This window comes from Tachysurus vachellii, chromosome 19, assembly GCF_030014155.1.
Source record: "Tachysurus vachellii isolate PV-2020 chromosome 19, HZAU_Pvac_v1, whole genome shotgun sequence".
Classification (NCBI taxonomy): Eukaryota; Metazoa; Chordata; class Actinopteri; order Siluriformes; family Bagridae; genus Tachysurus; species Tachysurus vachellii.
This window is the reverse complement of record NC_083478.1, coordinates 6,387,350-6,403,988: the sequence shown is the minus strand read 5'-3', so window position 1 is coordinate 6,403,988 and position 16,639 is coordinate 6,387,350. Positions and strand designations below refer to the sequence as shown.

The window sequence follows — 16,639 nt, the reverse complement described above, 5'->3', positions numbered from 1 at the left end:
GACTGTGTGTGTGTTTCTGATTGTTTCTGATTGTGCCTTTGATGGCTTGACATTCTGTCCAGGGTCCAGAGTTCCCTCCAGGTTCCTTGTTACCCCTTGTAGGATAAGCAGTACAGTAAAATGAATGGATGGATGGATGGATGGATAGTAATTACTGTGTTATAAGAGGAATGAAATATATACACATAAACACACATAAAACATTCATTCATTCATTCATTCACTCATTTTCTACCGCTTATCTGAACTACCTCGGGTCACGGGGAGCCTGTGCCTATCTCAGGCGTCATCGGGCATCAAGGCAGGATACACCCTGGACGGAGTGCCAACCCATCGCAGGGTACACACACACTCTCATTCACTCACGCAATCACACACTACGGACAATTTTCCAGAGATGCCAATCAACCTACCATGCATGTCTTTGGACCGGGAGAGGAAACCAGAGTACCCGGAGGAAACCCCCGAGGCACGGGGAGAACATGCAAACTCCACACACACAAGGCGGAGGCAGGAATCGAACCCCCAACCCTGGAGGTGTGAAGCGAACGTGCTAACCACTAAGCCACCGCGCCCCCCACATAAAACATATGTAAGAAATTTCTGATTAAAGTGTTTCTTAATTTCAGAGAACTTTTTTCATCTACAAAATGACAAGAACCAGTAGATTTGATGTTGAAATGAAAAATTAAAAAATCTGAAAAATAATTCTGAAGAAAAATTCATATGAAATGTTATTTTGCTAGACATCAAATACATGATTTTAAAATACTTTCAAATACAACACTGCTGTTTTGCTGTTTTTAGTGTATTGTAAATGTCTTTGAGAATCATATTTTTTATCATATTTTCTGCTCCTTTTCATGACTGAAACTTAAAACTCACTTGTATTTGATTTGTGCAAATCTGATTTTCAGTTTGGATCAAGCGTTACAGCTAACCTGCAGAAGCGATGCTTCATTTTGTTGCTTATTGATTCCTTGAAAAAAGTCAGAACTTGTACTTTTCTTTGCTAAGTTGAAATGAGTGAGTAATACGATCTAGTTGAGGCGTTTCGTGTCAGCGATTATAAATGAAAAATTCGGTTTAAAGATTTTACTAGAATAGATTTTCTTTAACTTAGTTGCCAAAAAAAAAGCAAAAAAGCAACTGAAACAGGAATTTGCGCCTGTTTTGGTTGTGTACGTGTTTAACGCCGAATGTCTTTGATCATATGAAAGTAGACACTCAGGGATTTTCATAAGAATTCATAGCGTTTAATAAGTATTGCTTGTTCCACCTAGCACACAAAATTTAATATAAACTCAGTTCGTTCTTTTTACCTCACACAAATGTTCATAAGAATCTAAAATGTGAAGGCTAAAATTCAGTGTAAGGTTTTCCAACAGAGGGAAAAACAGAGGTCTCACTCTGAAAGCCAACAATGTCCTGACACATTTTATATCACATTTGCAGCAATAAAATAATTCATTTGTTTACACCGATTGAAAATTTCCGATAACTCAATTTCTAAACAAATGTTATTATGGTTCACTTTGAGTTGAACACACAACATTTTGCAGTTTTAAAGAGGATTTTATACACAAACGAGTGTTACGATTGCCATGGGTCTACTGTATGCATCTGATATTTCACAATAAGAAATCTTCTGCTATTGTCAAACATACAGTAGAGTTAAAGTTTGACTACACAATACTTTATATCATTAGTTTCTAACCCCGGTTCTGCTTTTCTCCTGCCCTTTATAATTAAAATCAACGAATCAGCTAATTAAAAGCTTCTTCCTGTATTCAGGGTGTATTCGAGTGAGGAAAACAGGACCAGGTTTGAGAACTGCTGCTTTCTACACAGTACTGATGAACAGAGTTGCTCGGTACTCATTTCCTGCAAAGGCTATGACACACGCTGAAAAGAGAGAGAGAAGAGAAGGAGGCAAGAGAGCGTCTTTCATCCGGGTCGTAACCGCTACGATTCCCATGAGGGCCACGCATAAGGTCTCAATTAGGAGGCAGTCCTGCGCCAGGAGCATTTTGCTCACAGATTTGTTCGTGGAAAGAAATGGATGTCATACGTTGGGCCGTGTGAGTCCAGGCCCGTGGCCACGGCACACGGATGCCGAGCTTGCGATTAAAACCAGTTCCTTCTTATTACAAGTGGAATTTCCTCCATGCTGATTGAAGTTCCAGCATATTGCTGCCACACTCCCTCCCACAAAAGAGCAAAGACTTTTAAAGATTATTGGAGTATAGGAAGGGGGAGCCTTGCAAAAATGGAGCCGTTTTCCACTTTTTATTCCTTTTTTTTTTAAATAACCCTCCCACGGTACTAGGCCATGTGTGTACAGTTTCAAAGTCACTTGATTTAGTGTACGCGCTCCACAAACGACGGTTTTTGTCATAATTCGTTTCCATCATGAAGGATTTTTTTTTTTTCAGTTTCTTTTTTTTTCTTTTTCAGAAGTGGCTTCCAGTGACTAACTGATTTATGTGATCAGCTCAATTACCAGCAGTTGCGTGGACGGCCAGATGAATTTACGCTCGCTTTGAAGTGAGATCTAAGCAGCGTGAATTCATATCGGAAATTGATATGGATATGCTTTTTGTTTTAATCAAGAAAAAAAAGAGAGAAAGCTGTGCAACAATAATCAAACTCATGCCATTTAGCTTCTCTTTGCTAAGTTAATGGAATCCTGTAATGTTTAGTGTGAAGCATCAATCATGCAAAAATCTATTGTTGCATTAGCCTTGAAAGAACAATAATAATAAAAATGCTATAATGGCTTTAGCTTCCTTTCTATAAATCATGGTGCAGGGGGTACAGTGAGGCGTGTGTGTGTGAGTGAGTGTGTGTGTGCGTGTGTGTGTGTGTGTGTTTATTACGAGGATGACTTAACTTTGTCGAATATGCTATTTCAGCCCTTTCAGGCTGTTGAGGACACTGAATATTGATGTGATAGTAAACAATAATAAAATAGGTTTTTTTTCTCCACCTCTCATGTCTCATGGCCAAGTACAGCGTATAACAGCGTGTATTTCTGGGTGACTGCGTCAGCTCTGGCACATTCGGCCGTGACTCCGAGCTGCGGCGTGCTGGATGCTGGATAGCCGTTCGTGCGTCCGGCTGTAAATCACTGGTAAATGCATAAAAATGGTGTTGAGCGAGAGATTTACTGTAACGCTGAAAATCCTTTTAAACAAATATTAAAATAAGGCAACAAGGCGCCTGAAAGTCGTTTAAGAGGGCATCGCACTTCAGTTTGGACGTAAGCAGTGAAAGCTGACAGGCTGTCGGAATTTACATTGGTATTAGCATTTGATTGATGACACACTACACGCACTTTGTTAAGTTGAGAAGGTGGCGGTGAGGGGGGAGTGCATTGTGCAGGTTTATTCTGCCAAATGTGTGTGTGTGTGTGTGTGTGTGGTGTGTAGAAGCGGGAAGCAAAGAGGGTAAGACACAACAAAGTCAGGTCTTAATTGAAATGTAGATACAAACCGGCCACTTAAATAGAAACACTTGTACCCCTTGGAGGTTTAAGCAGTGATCAGATTATAGCAGGATGATGCATAAAATCACACAGATACATAGAGGTTTACGAGCTCGAGTTAACGTTCATGTCAAACACTCGTCCTCAGTGACTGTGGAATATTTGTGGACAGGTTGGCTTGGGTAGTTCAGATTCAGACAAAATGGCGACAATTCTGTGAGCAGACACACATTCTGATAGACAAATGAACAATGATGCTAGACAATGTTTGCGAGCAGAAGAACATCTCAGAACAGGCGACACACCGAAACGACAGCTACAGAAGAAGATCGCAGCGGGTTTCAGTTTTGTCAACCGTTAAAAAAGTGGCTAAATAAAACGAATATTGAAAAAAAGACAACGAGAAGAAAAAAAGTCAGGAGTTTCTGAAATACACAAACCAGCTTTCCGTCACCAGCAATAATTTTTTTTTCCCATTCTGATGTCGATGTGGACGTTAGCTACAGTAAAGCTGTGTCTTGACCTCAGCATATCTGCATGATTTTATGTGTTTTTCCGCTGCCGTACGATCGGCTGCTTGGATAACTGCACGAATGAGCAGGTGTCCAGGCGTTTCTAATAAAGTGGACAGAGAGTAAGTGAATTCTACAGTATATGCAGATGTATTAATATATTGAGTTCTCTGAGTAACCTCGGTAAGCAGGTTTAACGTCTACGCAGACGTTTAGACTCACTTCACGGCTTGAGGAGAAAAAATTCTCTATCATCTGACTCAGTACTTAACACCCAGCACTGCGCTTACACTGTGGGTGGAGAAGATAATGCTCTGAAAAGAGAGGTGGGGGGGAAAAAAAACAAAAAGTATGAAATTAATAAAGCTTTTTAGCCGGCATAATCAGTCATTTTGAACTTGACTGGAGAGAGCAACAAAACAAATAAATTTTGGGGAGAGAATACATGTATTTTAATGCCTTCAAGCAAAACTAATTAAAGACGACACCTCATTTACATAAATAAGCATTATAATTTGCATGGAGGCACCAGGGAATATGGCGGAGGGGGAAGAAAAAGAGAACGCAATATTTTGCACTCTGCTAATTTCATTTTATTTAGGATTTAAGCCTAATAAAGACTCATTTTGGTGAGGAAGGGAATAATCAAAGGGGGGGTGGGGGGAGTGGGGTGGGTGTGGGGGGTTCAGGGGGATTTTAAACTATCTCCGAAGATGCAGCAGTCACTATTCAAAGAGCTTCTTTCAGAGGCACTAGAAACCCCCCCTAATCAGGAATGGCACTTTCTGGCCTGGCTCCAAAGCTCCCAACTCCTTGAAAGGTGAAAAAAAAACATTTTTAGAGCCCAATTTATTAGTATGCAGTTCTGGCATTGGTGGCTGAATTAATGGCGGTGACTGATAATGACTGTAATCGTGGCACAAATGGGGTGTTGAAATAGCAAACAACGGGCACCAGGCATGTAATGGAGCTTTTATTAATTACCCGAGCCAGGGCAGGAGCGAGACGCAGGATTTACAGTAGTTACAGTAGCCGGTCGAGCCGGGTCGGTCCGGTCTAATCGAGACGGCGGTGAGGGGTGAGACGAGCGGAAGGGGGGGAACTGCGCTTACACACTCACTTTAAAGGTGCTTTATAATGCTGCCGGTGTGACGCTGGACAGACCACATGGTGAGATCAGCATGTTTAGCACAGGAGCATTGGAGAAAAATACTCAGACTCGTGCCACGTCATGCTAAATGTCTATGAGAGACAGCAACAGAGAGCGTTCTTAGGATTTTACAAGCTCTAGAATGAATACAAAAATTCATTATTTTCTCTCACAAAAAGATAAAACTATTAATCCTATCTCTAGACATATTCACTCATTTTCAAGCTTAATGTGGTCTTAATCCACTGGCAAGTTGAAATAAGAGAAATAAAAAAAAAAAACGAAAGAAAAATCCGCCAATAGAATAGGAACTTTGAAAGCTTGAAATGAATAAGAATAAAAAAAAAGTACAATGTAAAGCAGACGACTTCATTTTTATTTTACCCCCTGCCTAAGATTATCCCCTTTATCCCAGTTTCTATATGTCGTGTGTTTATTTTTCAATACATTCAGGATTTTGCGCCTTAAATCTAAACTGTAATGTCTTAGGAAACTGGATTTACTCATGCGTTATCCTGCTAGAGTAAAATGCACCTTTGTTTTATTGAAACCATCTTCTTAAGCCAAGGCAGACAGAACACTGACTCATACATTTTTTCATAATAATTGGACCAGCTGTTCCAAACCGCCTCTGTTTTACACAATATTTGCACGTTTTATTAAAATACGACCTCAGATGAGATTTTACAGATTATTGGCTGACCTTCATCATCGAGCCATATGTTTAGGAAGTCATGGGCTGCTTTAAAGCTTCTTTTTCTGAGCGGGTGGGAGGTGTGCCGTAGCGGAGTCTGGCCTTTTTCCTATTCTGTTATAGCAGCAGCAATATCATGGACCAGACTGAGAGATCAGCGGACCTGTCAGATGTCAGATTATCCACATGAAAGGCTTGATTTTATCAAACATATCTTTAATGTACAGTACGCTTTGAAATGAAACGAACAATTTGTTTTTTTATGCTTTTTCTTTGACAGCGAGGTTTTATATAAATCAGGTGTGGAAAAAAAACATAATCAACAAGTCAGAGAGACAGGGCAGGTTCCAGCCAATTATATTAAGAGTGGGCTGGAGCTAATAATAGGTGGGCAATCAGTGGAAGTGTCCCCAACACCTATTGAAGTTCTCCGCATATAACCGATATTTACAATGCGCCCTAACCACCATCACAGGCAGCACTAGTGTTGCTTTACAGGCTTAAAAACAATACATCGCACAACACATGTCGTATCATTAGTCAAATAAACGTAATAAAATGTAATGCCGGTCAAATTATGAGCCTTTTTTAATTTATTTATCTGCTACAAAGCAAGGGGGGCACGGTGGCTTAGTGGTTAGCACGTTCGCCTCACACCTCCAGGGTCGGGGTTCGATTCCCGCCTCCACCTTGTGTGTGTGGAGTTTGCATGTTCTCCCCGTGCCTCGGGGGTTTCCTCCGGGTACTCCGGTTCCCTCCCCCGGTCCAAAGACATGCATGGTAGGTTGATTGGCATCTCTGGAAAATTGTCCGTAGTGTGTGATTGTGTGAGTGAATGAGAGTGTGTGTGTGTGCCCTGTGATGGGTTGGCACTCCGTCCAGGGTGTATCCTGCCTTGATGCCCAATGACGCCTGAGATAGGCACAGGCTCCCTGTGACCCGAGGTAGTTCGGATAAGCGGTAGAAGATGAATGAATGCTACAAAGCAATAAAATTAGGAAAAGTAACTTTTAAAAAAAGGGGGCGGGGCTTTCTATTTGTGTGGGGTTGCTGCAGACAGATCCTTGTCCATTCATTGGCTGAAGACTGCTCACCCAATCAGAAATTAGAAATCATGCTGGTATTTTCGGTGTTATTGTTCCCTTTGGCTAAAATAAAAAAAACAAAACAAAATCAAACTTTGTTCTGCCACCGGCCAAGCAGTGAGATCGCACAAAGAACACGCTTCTGCTTCTTGATCTTGAAAAAGAAAATGCTCATGAATAAATCTAAAATTCAATGTAAAATGTACTTTTATTTCACACACGCACACACACACACACACACACACACACACACACTCACACACGCTCAACATGACTCAAATGGACCCTTTAGCCATCATCCTGTCCCATTCCAGCACCAGAAGTGCATCCAGAACACACACACACACACACACACACACACACACACACACACACACACACACACAATACAAAGGGAGCAGCTGGGTTTTATTTCAGTGAATAAAAGCAATACTGGTTGGAGGCCTTTGAAATCATTAATAGATAAAAAGAATGAAAGCTCACATTACTCATCTGGGAAGAGAGAGATTGAAGCTTGATCATTCGTCTCTCAGATCCACCATTAGTTAGAATTAGTTGGGTTTTTAACACCGACACGAAATGATCTCCAAACTATTCTGAAAAAGATCTCAATGCTGTGAAGAGCCACTGGTTCTGGTGTTAGTAAACACTTCATGATGGGAGATCAATCTGGATGATGTTGAGGGCAGTTACAGGAAAATCTAGACAGCGCCTGAGATAAAATTCACCCAGCATTTGTGACAAAAGTTTTATTTGCCACAGGTGGGGCAGAAAAACAAGAAATAATAGAGAGAGAGTTAATAAAAACATCAAAGTCTGCTAATTGGCTGGGTGCGCTGAAACTTAACTGGAACTTCTGGCTCTATATTCGACTTAAAGTGAAATTTCCTTGACATGACTTGGCTTTGTGTCATGGCTTTGCTTTTGCCTGTATCACATTATTCTCCTGGCGACTACACGAAGGTTATAAAAATCATTAAAAGATCCGCTTTTAAATAAGAAAAATGTTTCATTATCAGTTCATCATGAGTTTATCGCTCGATTCAACTTTAACTCATTAAACATCCAGTTATTTAATTACTCAAGTTAAAGCATTTAATATTGTGAACATGAACAACAAATCTATCTATCTATCTATCTATCTATCTATCTATCTATCTATCTATCTATCTATCTATCTATCTATCTCCTACTCTCACTATCTGTCAATCCATCTATTATCAATCTCTCTCTCTCTCTCTCTCTCTCTCTCTCTCTCTCTCGGTTTGTCTGTCTGTCCGTCCATCCATGTGTCTGTCTGCACTTATGTTTGCAGATCTGTCTGTCTGTCCACATGTCTGTCTGTCCACCTGTCTCCATCCTTATATCTGCCTCACCACCTGTCGATGTCTCTATCTGTCTCTGTCCTTCTGACTGTCTTTGTTTGACCAAATGTACAGGTCTACTGTTTATCTATCAATCATTTTGTCTATCCATCTGCCTGTCTGTATGTTAACCTGTCTCTTCTGTCTGTCTGTCTGTCTGTCTGTCTTCATCTGTATGTCTGTCTGATCTTTATCTCTGTCTTTATCTCTGTCTTTTTGCTTGTCTGATATTGTCTGGTCATCTATCTGTCCATTTTAGCGGTCTGTGTGTCCATCTATCAGTCATTTTATCCTTTTATTTATCTGTATGTATGTCTGTCTATCTATTTGTCCATCTAATAGTCCTTAACTCTGTCCATCGGTCCATCAAGCTGTCTAACTGCCTGTCTATTGCCTGTATAATGATTGTCTTTTTTTTTAAGAGCACAGATAAAATCTTATGTCCGTTTTGTTTTATATAAAATGTAGCTCATGCTGTTGATCTAAAGAACAGGCTAATTTCAGTAGAACATCATAGACAGGAGGTTCAGTTAAGGTTCAGATAAGGAGGTTCGGGAGGTTCAGATAAGCTTCCTGATCTAACCACTGAACACGGATCTAAACACAAGCCATTGCAAACATACACCCTCCAATTAGCTGATATGACATTGTTTTTCAGGCAAATAACACGTCATTCACAAAACGAGGTGGTTTTGTAGATCGGCTCGAGTCGTCCGATCGACACACTAAACTTTGTCCTGCTGAAATAACATTTCTACTGTTTTATTATCAGGAACTTATCTGAAACATCCGCCATAAAATAACTGAAATTAGAAGGGATTATTGACGGTGCTGTTGTGCTTGTAGTATTGTGTGTGTTAAAACCTGCTGAAATGTTTACTGTGTCAGAAAAAGGGCTTGTGTGTTTATGAATGATGGACATTTCTATGTTGAAAGCAAACAGTGAACACTGCGTGTTTTTATAAGCCGAGCCACCGGCTCGTGTTGATAGTGCCTTTTAACCCAAATTGTGTGTATTATTGTTTGGGATTTTTCCCCCGAATTTTAAAATGATCTCATTATGTTTCAGAGCAGGCCATTTCTTTAAGATTTTTTTTTTTAAGTGCCTTTTGGGTGTGTGCTTATTTGCAGTTTGTGAGATCATGCTTAAGAAATGTGGCAAAAAACATTTCGTGTTGCAACACATCAACCCTTGCTCCTATATAATCTTTTTTTTTTTTCATGTCCGACCAGACGGTAACTAAACATGCAATGAATATGTCATTCTTCTTGTGTCTGGTGTTCTTTTTTATTCTTCTTTCCATTTTGCTTTTGCTGGATCTGTTTGATTCAGGTGAACTTGGCAGCTCTCTCTATAGAAGACGTTAAGTTTCTGTTTTTTTTCTGTAGGTCATCAGAACCACTGCAATGCAGTGTATAGGCAAATAAAGTGGCTTCGTTTGATCAAAGACAACAATGACACTTGTTTATCCTCTGTGCACAATGCTCTGTGTGTGTGTGTGCGCGCGTGTGTGTGTATGTGTGTTTCTATATCAAAGGATAGGAATCTGACAGTTTTGACTTGGTGCGGAAGTAAAATGTATTTAATAACTTTCTTTTTTTTCTTTTCTGTATTAAATAATATTTTTTTTAGACAGTAAGATTATCATCAAACTTCGTTTTCACATTTTGTATTTCAGTGAACGCAACACTGCGTTTCTGGAAGTTTCTTAAAAAAGAAATGCAAACCTTAGAAAATGTATCACATCTATATTCCTTTTGTGATGAACAACTAAAGGAATCTGGTCTAATTCTTACCTCATATTTTTCCTTCTGTGATCCCCCTGCTTGAACAATTACATGTTCCTACTCACCTAGGTGCACAAAAAATATATAAAATTTCAATGTCAAATATCAAAACAAAATATCAAATATTCATTCATTCATTCATTTTCTACCGCTTATCCGAACTTCTCGGGTCACGGGGAGCCTGTGCCTATCTCAGGCGTCTTTGGGCATCAAGGCAGGATACACCCTGGACGGAGTGCCAACCCATCACAGGGCACACACACACTCTCATTCACTCACGCAATCACACACTACGGACAATTTTCCAGAGATGCCAATCAACCTACCATGCATGTCTTTGGACCGGGAGAGGAAACCGGAGTACCCGGAGGAAACCCCCGAGGCACGGGGAGAACATGCAAACTCCACACACACAAGGTGGAGGCGGGAATCGAACCCCGACCCTGGAGGTGTGAGGCGAACGTGCTAACCACTATCATCAATATCAAATATATTTTACTCCTGTGAATTCAATGGGATGCCAATAATTGTTTAATATACATATATTTAAAAAAAAAAGATATATACACAAATCTGTGTTCTGTATGAGAGTGTTTTTGGGGACAAAAGATAACATTTTTAAACAACAGACAATTTTTTTACCAGCCTTCTTTGCTCCTATTTATCAAAGGTGCCAATATTAATGGAGGGTGTAATGGAAATTGAGGTTCATGGAGATATTTTTGTCATCTTGCTCACTCTTGGTGTGAACGTGTGAAACAAAGCTTGCATCAGATACGGAGTTTAAGCACAGATGACTGAAAGACTAGAAGAGACTATAACTGTTCATAATTTGGATTAAATTCCTAGACATTTTTTTCCTCGTGTATCTTTTAAAGCTGAAGTGATAAAGAACTTTAATTAACGAAGGAAACAAACTGATTCACGCTGATGACAATAATTAAAGTTTAGTTTGAAGATATTAGAAGCTCTCTCCGGATGGTTCCGTGTAATGATGCAGTGCAAAATGCAGACGATATTTCAAAAACAATTAAAAAAAAATAAATAAATAAAAAAAAATCTTGAAATCGGTAAACAGATCCAAACGAGAAGCTTTACGTTGTAGCGACGTGGAACGATTGTCATTCAGCGCTAATGGCATTTTGAACACCGCAACACACGGTGTGCTCATGCATCTCAGACGTCCATTTTGACTTTGTTCTTGCCCTTTCTGTGTGAACTGTTATGGCAGCATACATCACGCTGAGCTAATTAGCAATATAATTAGCATTGTAATTAGCAGCTATAATAATTTCTTTTATTTATTATGGTTTTGGTTATTTATCCGGGATAAAAGAGAAATGTACGGTCATTAGGTGGTCTTTTTATTATGTTGATTTCAGCCTTGATGTGATGACTTAAAGAAAGTATTTGCAAATTAGCTTATACTACATCAGCGTAACAGTGTTAGCATGTTGGTGGTGGTGGTGGTGAACTAGGACGATTGTTTTAAAATTGACAAGCACCTATAGAGCATGTCGTCTCTCCTACAAGATGAAACGTGTTTCCTTGCATATCTGGCTTTGTGTCAAGATGGTGTAGATTTGCAGTGATCTCTTCTAAGATATTGCGATTGTGGGAAAAACGACTCTGTCTGACATCCATCCTAATGCGAATGCGACCGGTTGTGTTTCTGGAGAACTCTTGGCAAAGGAGAGATGAATGGCGAATTAGTTTTCCCTTAAGGATAGCCTAATACAGTCGACTCTCCGAAGAACTTTATATGAGAAAATAAGAGCTGCGTTGTTTCAGTAGTACATCGATGAAGATGTCTGTAAATGGTAGTCTACATAGACAGACACTTCCTGCTTTAGAAAAAAAAAAAAAAGGATTTTCTTCCGTGAGATGTCTCTAAAAGGCTGTATAATTCCTTTTTATCGCTCTAACTGGCTTTGTCAGTAAGCTTCTCAGCCTGCTGAATGCTCTCTTACAGCCTTTTTTTTTTTTTTTTTTTTAAGAAAGCCAGAAGCCCCTGTTTTCCCTTTGAAAGGGTTGCATGCAGAAATGCACAATCTAATAAGAGCACAAGATGAATGATAATGTCTTTTTATTAACTTACTGAGTGGTTTGTTTTGGTAAATTGAAAGTCGTATTTTTCTCTCTAAACATCTAATTGGGCTTTTGGCGGATTTTACAATGAAATGAAAGCGGTTATTGTGCCGTCGAAAGCAGCGCTTGTTCGTAAAATCCAGTGTAAAAACAAGCCATTGACAAAACTAATATAAAATGATATATAAAAGCTGCCACGTGAACTGAATGCTGATTTGTCTATGTGGTATTCGCTTTGAGAGCTTTCGAAAAAAAATAAAAAATTCGAAAGAAACGATCGCGTGTGACGGCTCTGTTATGTGTGTTGTTTCTTTAGGGATCTGCGGGCAGAGATGTAAGTGTGTGCAGCTTTTCTCTATGAAGACAGACTGAAAGACAGGAAGAGGAAGTGATCGACAGACAGACAGAACTCAATCCAGCTTGTTGTGTCCAACAAGGTGAGTTTTACTCAGTGCATGGATTTACTTGAAGGATTTCTCTGAATCCTAATCCGGTTCTGAGCCGTTAGTTATTATTACACTGTGTGGGAATTACACCACATGGCAACACTACTAATTCACTATTCTGCTAGTAATTAAAAAAAAAAAAATGAAGACTAGTCAAGTAGTCGATCGTTTACGCAGCAAAGAACAAATCTTAATGCACTTCAGCTTCAGTTACAGTTGTACACAAGGTATACATGAGATTTCGAGCTCCAATGCTTTGTTGGTTACACTGTTAACAGTGGAATAAAATAATTTAAGATGGCTTTCTGCTCAACTTTAGCACTTTAACTGTCGGCCCTAGCAGCATCTGGTTTAGCTTCTTTGAGCTGGCATTTGCCGCTACTCAGAGTCTAAACTTGCTGAATGGGATTTGATACTGATGTGCAACAGTGGATTTATTTTTATTTAAGATTTATTTCACTTTGATGGAGAAAAAAAATGAATTACGATCTTGCAAACACCTTTTCCAAGTGAGTGCATGTAGATTTAGCTGATGTCTGTTTGTCTGTCTGTCTGTCTTCAGGCCTATCAAGGCTTGTGAACTCTACGCAACCACTATTTGCCGTTCACTTGAAATTATTTTCTTAACGTTGCCGTGTAAGAGTGAGGCAAGTTTCCTCTATCGTAGCGTTTTTCAATACTGGCAAATAATCTGTTTAATAAATCAGCAGGGGAGCGTGCATTATACAATGCCACTGAAGCAGATGAAGATATGAGCGTGTTTACGATCGTCTTGGTTTTCGCACAACACAAAAGTCGACTGGCAGCAATACAATAGCGAAGACTCGGAGCAACACTGAAGTTGCACCTCTGCTTCACAACACGGCTTAATTGAGTCACACATGCAGAGGAGCAGCCCAGTCACATCATGATACCCAGAGGCCTGGATTAATTAAGGGCTGAAAGCCCAGGAGTGCTCAGTGTTCAGCAAGTGCAATTTGTGTCTGCATTTTACCTCTGTGTGAGAGTTTACCTCTTAGACCTGTATAAAAAGAACCTTCTGTATGTCAGACTTCTTTATAAATCTACAACTTATTTAGTTATAGTTACGCACTGATATTTATAATGGTGTGGCGCTCTTTAATCTTTCGACACCTATGTGTGTTTTATGACTCCAAAGTCAAGATATTAATCTCAATACTACCCCTGCTGGCTGCAGGAAAAGACCCCAGGCTTCCCTGCTGTTGCAGCCATCTCATATCGCTCTCCTAAGTGAATAGCGAAAGGTAGGTCTCTGTGGGTAACGGCTGCCATGGAGGCACCTGGAGCGAAGAGTGTCGGAGAGAGAAAGCTGGGGTTTAGGGATAAGTGGAGAGATTTTCCTAGGCCCGAAAACCCCTCCTCATCCTGCTGTCGTGCTGTGCATTGGTGGTCAGGCCTTGGTGGGGGGCAGGAGGAAGCTCCATGCTAGATGTGATGTCTGCCAAGAACTAGAGGAAGGTAGGCCTGTCCCTGCGAATGGGCAGAAAATTGAGGTTAACAAGCATGGCGCATGCTAAGTGGCAATGGGAGTCCCCAAGCTCGTGGTTAGGGCCCCGGCCCAGCAGCCTCCCCCTCCTCCTCCTCCTTGCAAAGATGCTGGCAGCATTCTCTGGCAGGAAGTGACCCGAACTCCCTGTATGCCTTCCTCTCAAATTAAGCCATCATCACACTGTGAGCTACCGATCCAACTGAATTACTGATCTTACTGATGTTACATGGTAATGCTCTCTCAGGATCTTTCAAATATAGTGTCTTGTGTTGTATGTTGCACTGCTATCCTGGACAATTTTTCGTCTTCAAACAATGAGATGATGGTAAAACTGAATTTAATGTCAACATATTTCAAAGTATAAACACTATTTTCAAGCTCAGAAGTGGTCCAGAGAATGGATCCCTGATCCTCATGAAAATGGTGGTCTAGGGCTTGCTAGCACCGAACCGTGGTATCTGCATCAGGTGTGGAGGCTCTATGATCTGCTCTTGGTGCCAGTCTAACACTAGCACTTCAACTTGCCAGGATACTTTCTGTTTCTTAATTTGTGATGATGAGGAATGAGTTGTTATTGTTAGTGGTGGAAATGGAAATCCTCATTGATATATAAAAACAGGCTTAATATGAAAATTGCATGCATAAAAATTGTGATCAATCAATGGATTTTTACACAAAATAAGTCCAGAACCAGTCATGGGTATTGACTCAAATATTGAGGCCATGTGTGAAAGTAGACCAAGGGCGAGAGGTTCTACGGTTTTTGTGAATTTTACATAAAACTTTTTGTGTTATGTACAAAACCTAGAATTCTGAACTTGCAGCCTAAGCTCCCCGTATGCATCAACACTTAGAGAGTGGAGAAATGCGTCCGATTACATACATTTTATTTGATGAACTAGCAGCAGCCAGATTTGTGAGTAATTCTGAATAACTCCCAAAAACAGGTATAAATTACGACCAAGCGTATTGCTCAGTGTTTCAGCGGTGTTGCCAGGTGTGTTGTTTTGCACGCTGTGCCATGCTTGAAATGCCATTGCATGTAATCATGTATTGCAGTGTATTCATTCTGATATGAATTTTTAATTTATGACCAAACATCTAAAAATATGAGATCATTTTGGGACCTTGGTGAAAGAAAACTTAAGGAAAACTCACAGGTCATGTCTAACAGAAGTCCTGTTTAATGTGTCAAATTTCTTTATGACATAACATTTTTATAAATTCACTACCTTATTCAACCCCCAGCCATCTTTTTTATTAAAACCAATTAGCAATCAAGTGACATATTACTCGTCTTATTTGCTTCACATTGTTTACTTGGTCTGACAGCTCCATGTCTTTATATATTTCTGCACATGTTCCTTGCGTGTCCTATCCACTGTGTATTCCAATCTTACTATAAAGTTTGGTTCCAAGAAAAGGCTTCAGATCCACTTTATCCTGACCCTTTATCTTCAGATCCACTGCAACCCTGACCCTGTATCTTCAGATCCACTGCAACCCTGACCCTTTATCTTCAGATCCACAGCAAACGTGACCTTTTATCTTCAGATCCACAGCAACCCTGACCCTGTATCTTCAGACCCACTGCAACCCTGACCCTTTATCTTCAGACCCACTGCAACTCTGACCCTTTATCTTCAGATCCACTGCAACCCTGACCCTGTATCTTCAGACCCACTGCAACCTTGACCCTTTGACTTCGGGTTCCATTTCAACCCTGACCTTTTATCTTCAGATCCACTGCAACCCTGACCCTTTATCTTCGGATCCACTGCAACCCTGACCCTTTATCTTCGGATCCACTGCAACCCTGACCCTTTATCTTCAGACCCACTGCAACCCTGACCCTTTATCTTCGGTTCCACTGCAACCCTGACCCTTTATCTTCAGACCCACTGCAACCCTGACCCTTTATCTTCAGACCCACTGCAACCCTGACCCTTTATCTTCAGACCCACTGCAACCCTGACCCTTTATCTTCGGATCCACTGCAACCCTGACCCTTTATCTTCAGACCCACTGCAACCCTGAATATATGAATATATTGCCCCTAGTTGGCTAGGTAAAAACAGGAATATTCAGGAAAAACTACAAATTCTTAAAGTCCTGAGTGTCTAATTCCATATGAGCTTCATATAACCACCAGTGTGCAGTGTGACCTCACAAAGAAATTCAAACCTGAAACATGGATACAACCAAAAAGAAAGTAAAAATCCACACTGCTGAACGTTAGGAAAGTCCAGCTATAAACGCAGTCATCTCCAGTCATCCAGTCATCTCCTGGAACTGGATTGGCAACTGCTTCAAACACAACTCCAAATGGAAAGACTGGGAAAAAACTCTCCTTCCCAACAAAACAGATTATTCCTCACATGACTTTTTTAGTTTACCTCCTTGGTTTCAGTAGACCTTCCTGTTTCCAAGTGCACTAAATTCAAAATTAAAGTCCCTTTTTCCCCTTCAAGAAAGTTCCTACTCCATATATAAAAGTACCATGTATCACTTCAAA

At 40.3% G+C, this 16,639-nt stretch overlaps 1 long non-coding RNA gene across 1 annotated transcript in view; it reads left to right on the top strand.

Moving 5' to 3' along the window:
• The window catches only part of LOC132862716 (uncharacterized), a 95,444-nt gene that overhangs the window by 34,624 nt on the left and 44,181 nt on the right, over nucleotides 1–16,639 (top strand). The window contains exon 3 of the long non-coding RNA XR_009650042.1: nucleotides 12,485–12,605. This is a non-coding gene — a long non-coding RNA (uncharacterized LOC132862716). The remainder of the gene's footprint in view (nucleotides 1–12,484; nucleotides 12,606–16,639) is intronic.